Here is a 10158-nt window from a genome sequence, read left to right as displayed (position 1 = left end):
CAACTTGCTGCTTACCAAAGTCACCCTCCTGGCTAAAATCACTCTAAAATAGCACTGTTACCTCGAAAATAATTTGTCTCTGCAAGCAATGACCTTTCTTTTCTATTAAAGTCTCTTTAAAGTTTCTAGCCCTCTTCTCTGCAAGTCCAGATGTCGTTGCTCTTAAATAACAGCCAAAACCTGCCCAAAAGTTCCTGTCTTCACCCTTGCCTCTGGTTGGTGCCTGACCAGTTTTACCCATTGCTCACACGTCTCAGGACTTTACCACTCTGCATTGTTTGATAAATTAAATTTGTGGAGCACAGTGTGAGGTGTGGGGATTGCAGCAGCTTTCCGTGGCCTGGTGACCACTGGCAATATCCTGGGAACAGCTCCAGTGCCAGGCTTACCCTGAAGGAATGTCCCAGTTGCCACCACCTTCCCCCTCCATGCTACAATTCTGAATTGCACCAAAGGTAGTAATAAAATAAGCCTTACTCTTGCAGCAGAAAAATTAAATTTACCATTATTATGCCTTCACACAAATCCTCGTGGAAGAGTGGGTTCCATTTGCACGAAGCAACTGTATTTCATATTGCACTGGTTAATACCAATGTCTTTGGAGGTCATCAAACTCAACAGTTAAAAAAATTAATCTGAGAATTTACAGCAGTTAAATACAGCTAAATAATTAATGATGAGGAAATTGAACTTCCCGTTGAGATTGGATTAGGAGCCAATGTGGGACACCACTGCTGTAGAGCATCTTTCCCTGGGGAACCTCCCAGCAAAAATCAGCTCCTTTATTGCTTTCCATATCACTAATAAAATATGAAAGGAGAGAATACAATAATATTTTCATATCATATTAATGACCTTCAGAATGCAATCAGACTTGCAGCTCTGGCAGAGCAATTTGCTAACATAATATAAAACTGTTAATATGATATGAAGGTCACTGAGACGGTGCAAAAATTAGCGTAATGACAGCAACTAACCTGGGCCCTTCAGCAGCAAGAACAATTGACTTCCAACTTCCTTTCTGCAACCTGTACCTCGCATGGCAGGGGCTGCTGGATCCCAGGCTGTTCCTTCACAGGCTTTGAGTTCACTTTTCTTCTTCTGCAGGGCTGGAAAAATACTTTTAAGAGGCCCTGCCATGCTGACCAAGTGCCTTGAGCTCCTTGGAAGGATATCACTGCAGCCATGTAAAGCAGATTTCTGAAGGAAGTGGAAATCTCTAAAAGACCCAGTGAGAAAAGATTAGATTCCAGGGGATTTCTGAGAAATAAAAGAGCAATAATTTTTTTATTGGAAGTGAGTCTTTAAAAATGAAAATGTTTCAAAATTATATTATTTTGCTCCTGACTACAGCTGATATGTTTAGTTTTGGTAGTTTAAATATGAGAATGCCCAGCAAAAAAGTTCTAAAATCAAGGATTTAAAAATTGTTTAAAAGAAAGCCCTATCCTGAAGCAGGATTTTCACCATTTAATGTTCCTGAAGCACTACAGGGCATGGGGGACAATGAACATGTCAAAGTCATTCTTTTAGGGTCTTCTGAAGAACCAGGTCTCGTTAGGAGACTAAATTCTGCTCTTGATCCAGTGTAAACTTTTAAGCCCCTTATTTCAAGTCTGTCCATCCATTTGACCTCACCTTAAAGGCCACCAGTGCAGGAGCACAAACTCCAGATTTCTCTCTGAAATGTCCTGCTGAGTCCCAAAATGTTGACTCGTAGGGACACAGAAGAGAGGGAAAAAAAAAAAATCACATGAGGCTTCTCCTGTGCTGGACTCCTCTTCCAGACCCTCCAAAACTTCTTCCCTCCCCAGAGCTCACCTAAATTTCACCATACACAATACCCTGCAATAAGGCACTTACAGCTTAACAACCTGTTCCATGAAAAGTCACCTTGCTTTATTAACTTTGGATACTCTGGATTCATTTGATGCCCCTCTAAAGGACCTTCTCAAAAATTTTTGGGAGAACAAAACTATAGTTATTCTTTCATCAGTGAGAGTTTTGTCTAATTACACCAACATTGCCATAACGAAGTGGTGATGGAAAAGTCCCTGTGAAATCTCTTCTGAACAGCAGGAGTGGGTCAGACCATGGCTTTGTTTCCATAAAAGCAGCTTTTCTGCAGGACTTCAATATCCTGAATGGCAAATACAGCAAGCAAAAGAGTGTGGGAAGCAACTCTCCAGCTGCACTGTGAGCAAGAGGGGAATCTCCTCCTGGAGATCCTTTTACTGTCTGAGTCAAAGCCCTTTGTATGTATTTTATACAGGAATTGATTGGTATTTAATTAACCTCCACTTTATGCCATAGTCAATCTTTAATTAAATGCATCCTTAAGCATAGAATTTAGAGCGTCACCAGAATGAGTTTAAGCGCAGAAAGGGATTTTATGTTTTCCTCATAAACAAGAGGCAAGGAAGGAAGGAAATTGCTGCTTGGAAGAAGGAACCTCCTCAGCCAAACACAAAACTCTTTGCAAAGTGGGAAAAAACCAAAGATATTATGGAAAATTTTCTAATGTAAACAGCAGTGATTAATTTTAATATCTTAAGTAGGTAAATATTGTTTAGATAACACCCAGCAGTGAAAAGAACATCATTACTTTATGGTTTGCAACAAAAGCCTGTGGTTGCTTTCTCAGCAAAATTCTGAGCCTTCTTACACAAAGATGCTGAACATGACAAAGTTTAGAGTCAACTGATTTTCCTTTGCCTTGTAACACTCACCTGCTCTGATTGCCTTGAGTGGAACCCCCCCTCTGGTCACACCACAGCCTGATTTCAAACTACAGGGAGATGGCTCCGAATTTTCCTCCAAATTTTGCCTTACACTGAGGTCAGGAATCACCATGCAGGTTTTGAGTCATTATTTGCCCATCTATTAATACCAAAGTGATGATTTAGGAGGAATTCACATGATGGATCATTCACATGAGAAAAAGATGTTCTTACCAAACAAGGCAATTTTGAACCAGGCGTAACCATCTCCAAAGAGAAGAAAATCCCTTTATCCCCCACAGAAAAGAACCTCCTCTACAGGGCAGTGCATGCCCTCCATTTTCATACAGATTTTCATTAAAAAGACATTTCTCAGGCATCCCTTGGGCAACTGCTTAAGGTTTTCCCTGGATGCAGCCTCTCATAGAAACCCAGTGAGTCCCAGAGCCCCGCTGGGTTTGCCTGATGGCAGCGGGGGTTCAGCACATGCCAGGGTGAGAATGACCCCAACCAACGCCCCTCTGCTTCAACCCCATCAATAAACAGCAAATTAATGGGCAGAAACCTAAAGACTGGCATTGAATCATCTATCTTCTCAGCTTGTCTGTTATCTGTACTGCTGGGATATGGAGAAATGAACTTTGCAGGTTAATCTTGTCATTTTAACACCGTCGGGAGGGGTTGGAAGGGACCTAAAACATCATCAAATTCCAGCCCCCTGCCATGGGCAGGGTCACCATGGTGTGTGGGTTTGAGATGCTGCCCTGCTTTATAAAAATTTTTAAAAAAAGAAAGCAAAAACTATTTTTTTTCTTTTTTAACAAACCAGGAATTATTGAGTGTTGCAAGTGACAAGCAGGAATTTTGTTTACTGGAAATTCAAACTCCACACAATGTCAGTCCACAGTTCAATCAATTTTTATACGTGTCAAGAACAGGGGAAGGAAGGGGAGAGAAGCAGAAAAGGATAATTCCCAGCTCAAGGAGGCAGAATTTGGTTTTGACCAGTGCGGGATCACAAACAATCGGAAGTAAACTAAGAAATACTTACATTTGCATTAACCCCAGTGTTTCATCTCACCCAGAGCAAGTGATGGTGCAGATCAGCCCAGATTTCATCTCCATTAGTGCAGAAGTGCCTTTGGGGCTGGTGGCCATGTGTTTTGGTTGAGCTGGGACCTGGGCATTTCTCTCTGCAGAGAAGTATTGCTGCCCAGAGGAGAGGCCCCCAAGCCAAGTTCTCCTGTGGAGGATTTGTTTTTCTCCCAGAATTAAAAGCATATTTGTTTTGCTTCCAGAAAACCAATGACAGACAGAGCTCACCTCGCCTGAATTATAAATACGACGATGGAGTGTTTTCCTTGTAATATCCCAAAAGCTCAGACACCCCAGCTGATTTCCATATTTTATTTGAAAGGAAAGAGGAACCCATGGGTCCTGGCAGGTCTGTGCTAAAATCGCGCCTCATTGTGGCTCCAGATTGAGAGATTTTTCCAAGGAAAGGATCTCGAGTGCAACCATTTCTTTTCAAAACTGACAAACATTTCTATGGCTCCTGACTTGCAGTGGTGGAAGGTCACGGGCTCCCTTCACTCCCTTTGGGTCTCTTTTCCGTAGACGAAAGGTCTCACTGAGCAACTCAGCTTGGAGACAATGATCCATGAAGAGACTCATGGCTTTCCAAGAAAATAAAGTCTGTCTAAATCATTTAAGCAGGATAACGCCTTCTTCCTTCGTGGAAAAAAGTGTCTTTCACTGCCTGTCTTATCTTTGTTATGAAAAAAAAACGCCTTTCATTCAACTTGCAGCACAATGATCTCGTCCTACCAGTCCTAGACATTCCCTGTGCCCGAGCCCATGTCTCCTAGCATTGGGTCTCCAGCATGAATAATTGCTCTGCACAGGCTGGCAGTGGGCAGGGAGCAGGTTTTCCTGACATCCCTACCACAGGCAGCCTTCCTTCATCCCACAGGCAGCCTTCCTTCATCCCACAGGCAGCCTTCCTTCATCCCGCTGGCTCCGTTCCCTCCGCCGGGCTGGGTGGGAAGGTGCGGATTAAGTGAGCAGAGATCGATGTGGTGCCACACGATCTTAAAACAAGCACTTCTGCCAGCATCCCTCACTGATCCACAGTGAAGAGACTCCAAAATTCCCCCAGCTGCCCAAATTCCAGGCACAGTCCTGCCCTTCCAACCTGTGGCTGCCTCCATAACTGGCAAAAACTGAGCGTGCCTGGACCATCGCCGGCTCTCACCCTCTCTGGGGCTGCATCCAGCTCCTCCTCCACCCTAAAATGAACCCATGGATTCAGCTTCATGTCCCTCCTCCAAGATTAACCAGAAAGAGAAGCCATTTTTGGCAGAGCTAATTAAAGGGGGGGATGAAAATGCTGGTTTAAAGGCAATTATAATTAAACCAACTCTTAGGTCAGCTGTGACGTGCTTACACAATTCCTGACATCCCTACAAAATAGCCCAGATGGAAATGTGAACCTTTCTAAAGGATAAGGGATTGCACTGACAGAGAGTGAGCAGGATCCTTGATATTCTGACATTTGAAATATTCAAAGTAAAGAGAATTTATCTATTTAAGTCTCAGCCTTAGTTCAGCCAGAAACTCTGCACTTGCCACAGCCAACACAACTCAACATCACCTTTAGGATCAATCATCCCCTGGCATTGCAGCTCATCATATGCAAGTCCCACACCATCCAGACACTAAAAAAAGAGCTTTTTCCCAATAAACCAGCAACCTGAGCATCATCCTGGCCACCTTCAGCCCTAAATTGCTGCAAAACAAAAACTTTCTTCCTGCCTAAAACAAACATCCCAGGTGAGTGCCTGTCTCTGCTCCATTCTCCATCTTTATGTTATATTCAGTAATTTGCTTTGTGTTCCTGAAATTTAGGATTAAGTTATTACATTTCCAGATATTTCCCCATAGATATTTTCCTAAATAGCTTACATTGCAATAGTAATAATCCTTTGGATGGTCCAGGTGATTGTTCACCTGATCTCCTTTCACTGGGGTAGGGCTGTAAATTAGATCTCCCTTCTCCAAAGTCCTCTTGGATGAATGGTTTCATTAATAAGAAAAGAAACAGAAATTGATTCCACCACTCAAAAGGCTCTGAAGAAAAATAATTTCAAAGTAAAGAGAATTTAGGAAATTTCAAAGCCCAGAGGAAAAAAAAAAAAATAGGACTTAATCAGTTTTCTATAAATCCTAGCTTAAAAAATAAGGGAGAAATGCAGCAGGGTAAAGAAACTTGCCAAGAAATGCGAAAATTTCACAGGTAGAGATTTTCCTAGTGTTTCTTCCCTGATGGTGCTTTTATAATTTTATCTCATAAGCCTTTAAGAATTTGTTTTGTTGCTTTGTTCTAAGTTTCCCTTTCTAGTTTCCTCCAGTTACTGAACTCCATATGGCATTTTATCCCTGCAGCCCAAATGTTTCTCTCCTCATGATCTCCCACCTTTGTCAGGCAGCAGGGACACCCAGGTCACATCTCACCTTGTTGGTTCTCCAATGTTTTGTGTCTTCTGCTGAGGAGGAACAGTGGCTGTGAGGTGTAAACCCAGCCCTGCTCAGAGGTTACTCCTTGCTGAAGAGATGCAGGGATGTTCCTGCATTTGTGCACTCTCAAAAAAAAAAGGAAAATTTGGAAGGAATTTCTGTTTTATTGACCTCATTGCTGGGCAGGAGCTGCTGGAAAACACTTCTGCTGAACAGTCTCCAAAGTGTCACTGGCAGCAAATCATCCTCTTCTTAGCCCTGGATAATTTGTAAGGACTTTTGGAGGCTTGTGCTGGGGCATAAATCATTGGCAGCACACAATTGATTCATGGGGAATTTCAGTGAGTTCACTCTCAACTCCAAACAATTACCACCGGGCTGATTTTAGAAAATGTCCCTTCCCTTGTGATGAAAGCAGCTAAATCAAGCTCAGTTTCAAGGCACAAAAAAATCAATGGCAGGTATTGCCATCCCAGCTGCAGGGAGCTGTGCACATAAATCCCACCCTGTGTAATTTATGCATCACACAAGCCCCACATTCAACATTTATATTAAAAGCTCACTAAAAGTACAAAAACATTCTCACAATTTCACTTTCACTTAAGGAAACCCCAATATGTTAAAATAATAAGAAAATCATGGGCTTATAAAAACCTGTACCTTTGATGTTGTATTATCCTGGGAAAAGTCTGGATACATCAACTTTAAACAGGGTAAAGTGCTGCTCATGCAGGGAGTCAGGGTTCAGAGCAAGGTATCTTCAGGGCATGTCTTTGTCACCATCTTGTCTAAAGGACACAAAAAATGGATTGGAGACTCCTGGAAGGATTGGAGACTCCTGGAAGAACATATGGCCACAGCAAAGGGAAAACTATTTCTGATTTAGGAAATTATTCCAGACTTCAATTGATCCACTTTGTATTTTCTTTCTCTTTACTTTCCAACAACTTAGGGCATTTTTTTTTTTTTTAAATTAAATACAAAGGCCTTCACATGTTTCAGAAAATTAATCACTTTTGGCATTTATTAGCTATTCATTTCTGTTTAAAACATGTTTTATAATTCATTAAAGTACCTCAAAAATTAAATTCTTAACAGCCGTAGGCCCAAATTATATTTAAGTAAGAAAATTAAGCACAGTAATAAATAGTGAAGAATTCTGAAATATTAATTTGGCCTGTAGCATTTCAAATGTTTATTTGCAATAATTAATTTGAAACCAAGTTTTCACTGCCTTTGCCAGGAGTTTGCTGGGAACTTTGAGTTACGTTACTAATTTCCTCAAATCTGCCCTTATTCCCTCCCTGACAAGCACTGCCAGCTCAGTCAAATTAATTCTTTCAGCTATTTTGGAGTTTGATCATCTTCTACAGGGCATAGGGAATGAGCAGGCCCACTCTTCCTGGGCTGGTGCGGGGGGAATTAGCAGCTGGAGCTGTTAATTAACTTGAGGTTAATTTTCTGTTCCCCCCTCTGCAGCAGAAGCCTGAGCAGCACAAGGAAATCCCCTCTTTTGAGTTGGAAGGGACCTTTAAAACCCATTGAGTCCAACCCACTGCCATGAGCATGAACACCTTCAGCTTGATCATAACAGGGTTTTCTAATCTGGCAAAGCAAGATCTTAAATAATTTTTATTCCTAAATTGTCTTTCTATCAGAATTTAATGAGAGTTTTTCTATCATACTGATATGTATCAGAGCATTTTGAATTGAAATACATTTCCTAATGAAAACAGTAAACATGTACAAAGTTGTATTTACAAGCACACAGGTGTTTAAATCAGCTTTCCTAGGGTTTAACAGCTTTGAAAAATCACTAAAAACATACACCTGGTCTCTACTTGGATCCAAAATATTTCTATTTACCTCAAAAATCTGCATTTTGAGGTTTTTGCTCTAGATCAGAAACTTCCAGATTTGCCTCATGCTGCTCTTTCCAAATCAGAAGTTTTGGTGCTTGGCTGCACCAATTCCAGCTGCTCAGGAAGAGCAGAGGAAGAGCTGTAAGAGGGGAATTCCACATCCAAGCACTGCCCAGACATTCCCACACTGGGTATCCAGGTGGATCCATGTGCTGTCCTGGCCCTGCCACACTTCCTCCTCCTGGATGGAACAGCTTCCCAGGGAATGCTCCCAGCCCAACCCTGCCAGAGCTCCAGGAGCGCTTGGACAACGCTCCCAGGCACAGGGTGGGATTGTTGGGGTGTCTGTGCAGGGATAGGAGCTGGACTCAGTGATCCATGGGGGTCCCTCCCAATTCTGGATAATCTATGATTTCATGATTCCTGCTCCTCCTCCTTTCCCAGTATTGGGAAATCCTTGCCAAGGCATGACCTCTGTGGTCAGGGAGATGCTCCGGGGCTGGTCCTGCCAGCGCTGCTTCTCTGCCTTTCAGCCAAGAGTAGCAGGATCTGCTTATGGAGCAGCAGATACGAAGCTGTTCCAGTAAATTCTTTGGGATATGGATACGAAGGCATCACGCAAACACATCCCACAGGCAGGAAAACAAGAGAACCAGGAGAACAAGACGTTCTCAAGGAGAAAAAAATAAATAAAATAACAAAACGCGAACCAATTCCAATAGCGCAACCGAACTCCAGCTGCCGGCCGTGCATCCTTCAGGCGCGCTGACCCCTGGAGGGTTCCAGGCGGGATAAATCCGGCGGGAAGGCTCGGGAGCCGCTTGCGGGGCGCTGCCTCCATCTCCTGGGTGCTGCGGGGAGCGCAGCGGCTGCGCCGGGGGAGCCGCGGCTCGGCGAGCACGGCCGGGAATGCGGGCACGGCCGGCAAACACCGGGAATGCGGGCACGGCCGGCAAACGCCGGGAACGCGGGCACGGCCGGCAAACGCCGGGAACGCGGGCACGGCCAACAAACACCGGGAATATGGGCACAGCAAACCCCGGGAACGCGGGCACAGCCGGCAAACGCCGGGAATATGGGCACGGCAAACGCCGGGAATATGGGCACGGCAAACGCCGGGAATATGGGCACGGCCAACAAACACCGGGAACGCGGGCACGGCCAACAAACACCGGGAATATGGGCACAGCAAACCCCGGGAACGCGCGCACGGCCAACAAACACCGGGAATGCGGGCACGGCCAACAAACACCGGGAGCGCGGGCACAGAACCCGCAGAGCCCCCAGCACAGCCCGGGCCGGGCACCGCATCCCCAGCGGTTTTGGAGTCACTGTGACCCTGTAACCACTCGGTACCAGTTCCCCCAGAGAAGAGCAACGTAGAATTGCATCCCTCTTCCCCACCCTGTTCCTCATCCCTGCTCCCCACTGCTTTCTCACCCCTGGAGTGACTGAATTCAGCCCCAAACAAGCAGACGATGACACAATACCTGTTCCTAATGCCCTGCCATGTGATTAACTTGCCGTTGAGTTGCCAAGACCTCCAAACAAGGCTTTCAGCACAGCCAGGTGCCAGATTAGGGATGCACAGGGCCTGTATCAGCACTCCACAACTGCAGTTACAGTAGAAAAAATTTGTGATTCAATAAAATAGGAAGGGACCTTAAAGCCCACTTCCTTCCACCCCTCCACCATGGGCAGGGACACCTTCCCCTATCCCAGGTTGCTCCCAGCCTCATCCAGCCTGGCCTTGGACACTGCCCAGGCATGGGACAGGCACAAGCCCATAAAATTATACTGTAATTCCCCCTCAAAAGCCTGTAGAAGCAATAAAACCCCTTAAATTAAGAGGTATCCATCCCTTTGTAATTGTGCAGCCCAGCCATCCCCACAGAGACCAGGATACAAACCTGGATGCTGAGGGCCACAAGAGCCTGAAATGTGCCTGTTCAGGAATAAAGGAATTTGCACAATCAGCCAGCATTAGGGCATTGCACTCCTTGTTTAAACACAGCCTGGTACAGGATTGCTCTGGGGTAGAACACTGTGGATGCCAAAAA

This window comes from Aphelocoma coerulescens, chromosome 4A, assembly GCF_041296385.1.
Source record: "Aphelocoma coerulescens isolate FSJ_1873_10779 chromosome 4A, UR_Acoe_1.0, whole genome shotgun sequence".
NCBI classification, from domain to species: Eukaryota; Metazoa; Chordata; class Aves; order Passeriformes; family Corvidae; genus Aphelocoma; species Aphelocoma coerulescens.
This window is presented reverse-complemented; position numbering follows the sequence as displayed.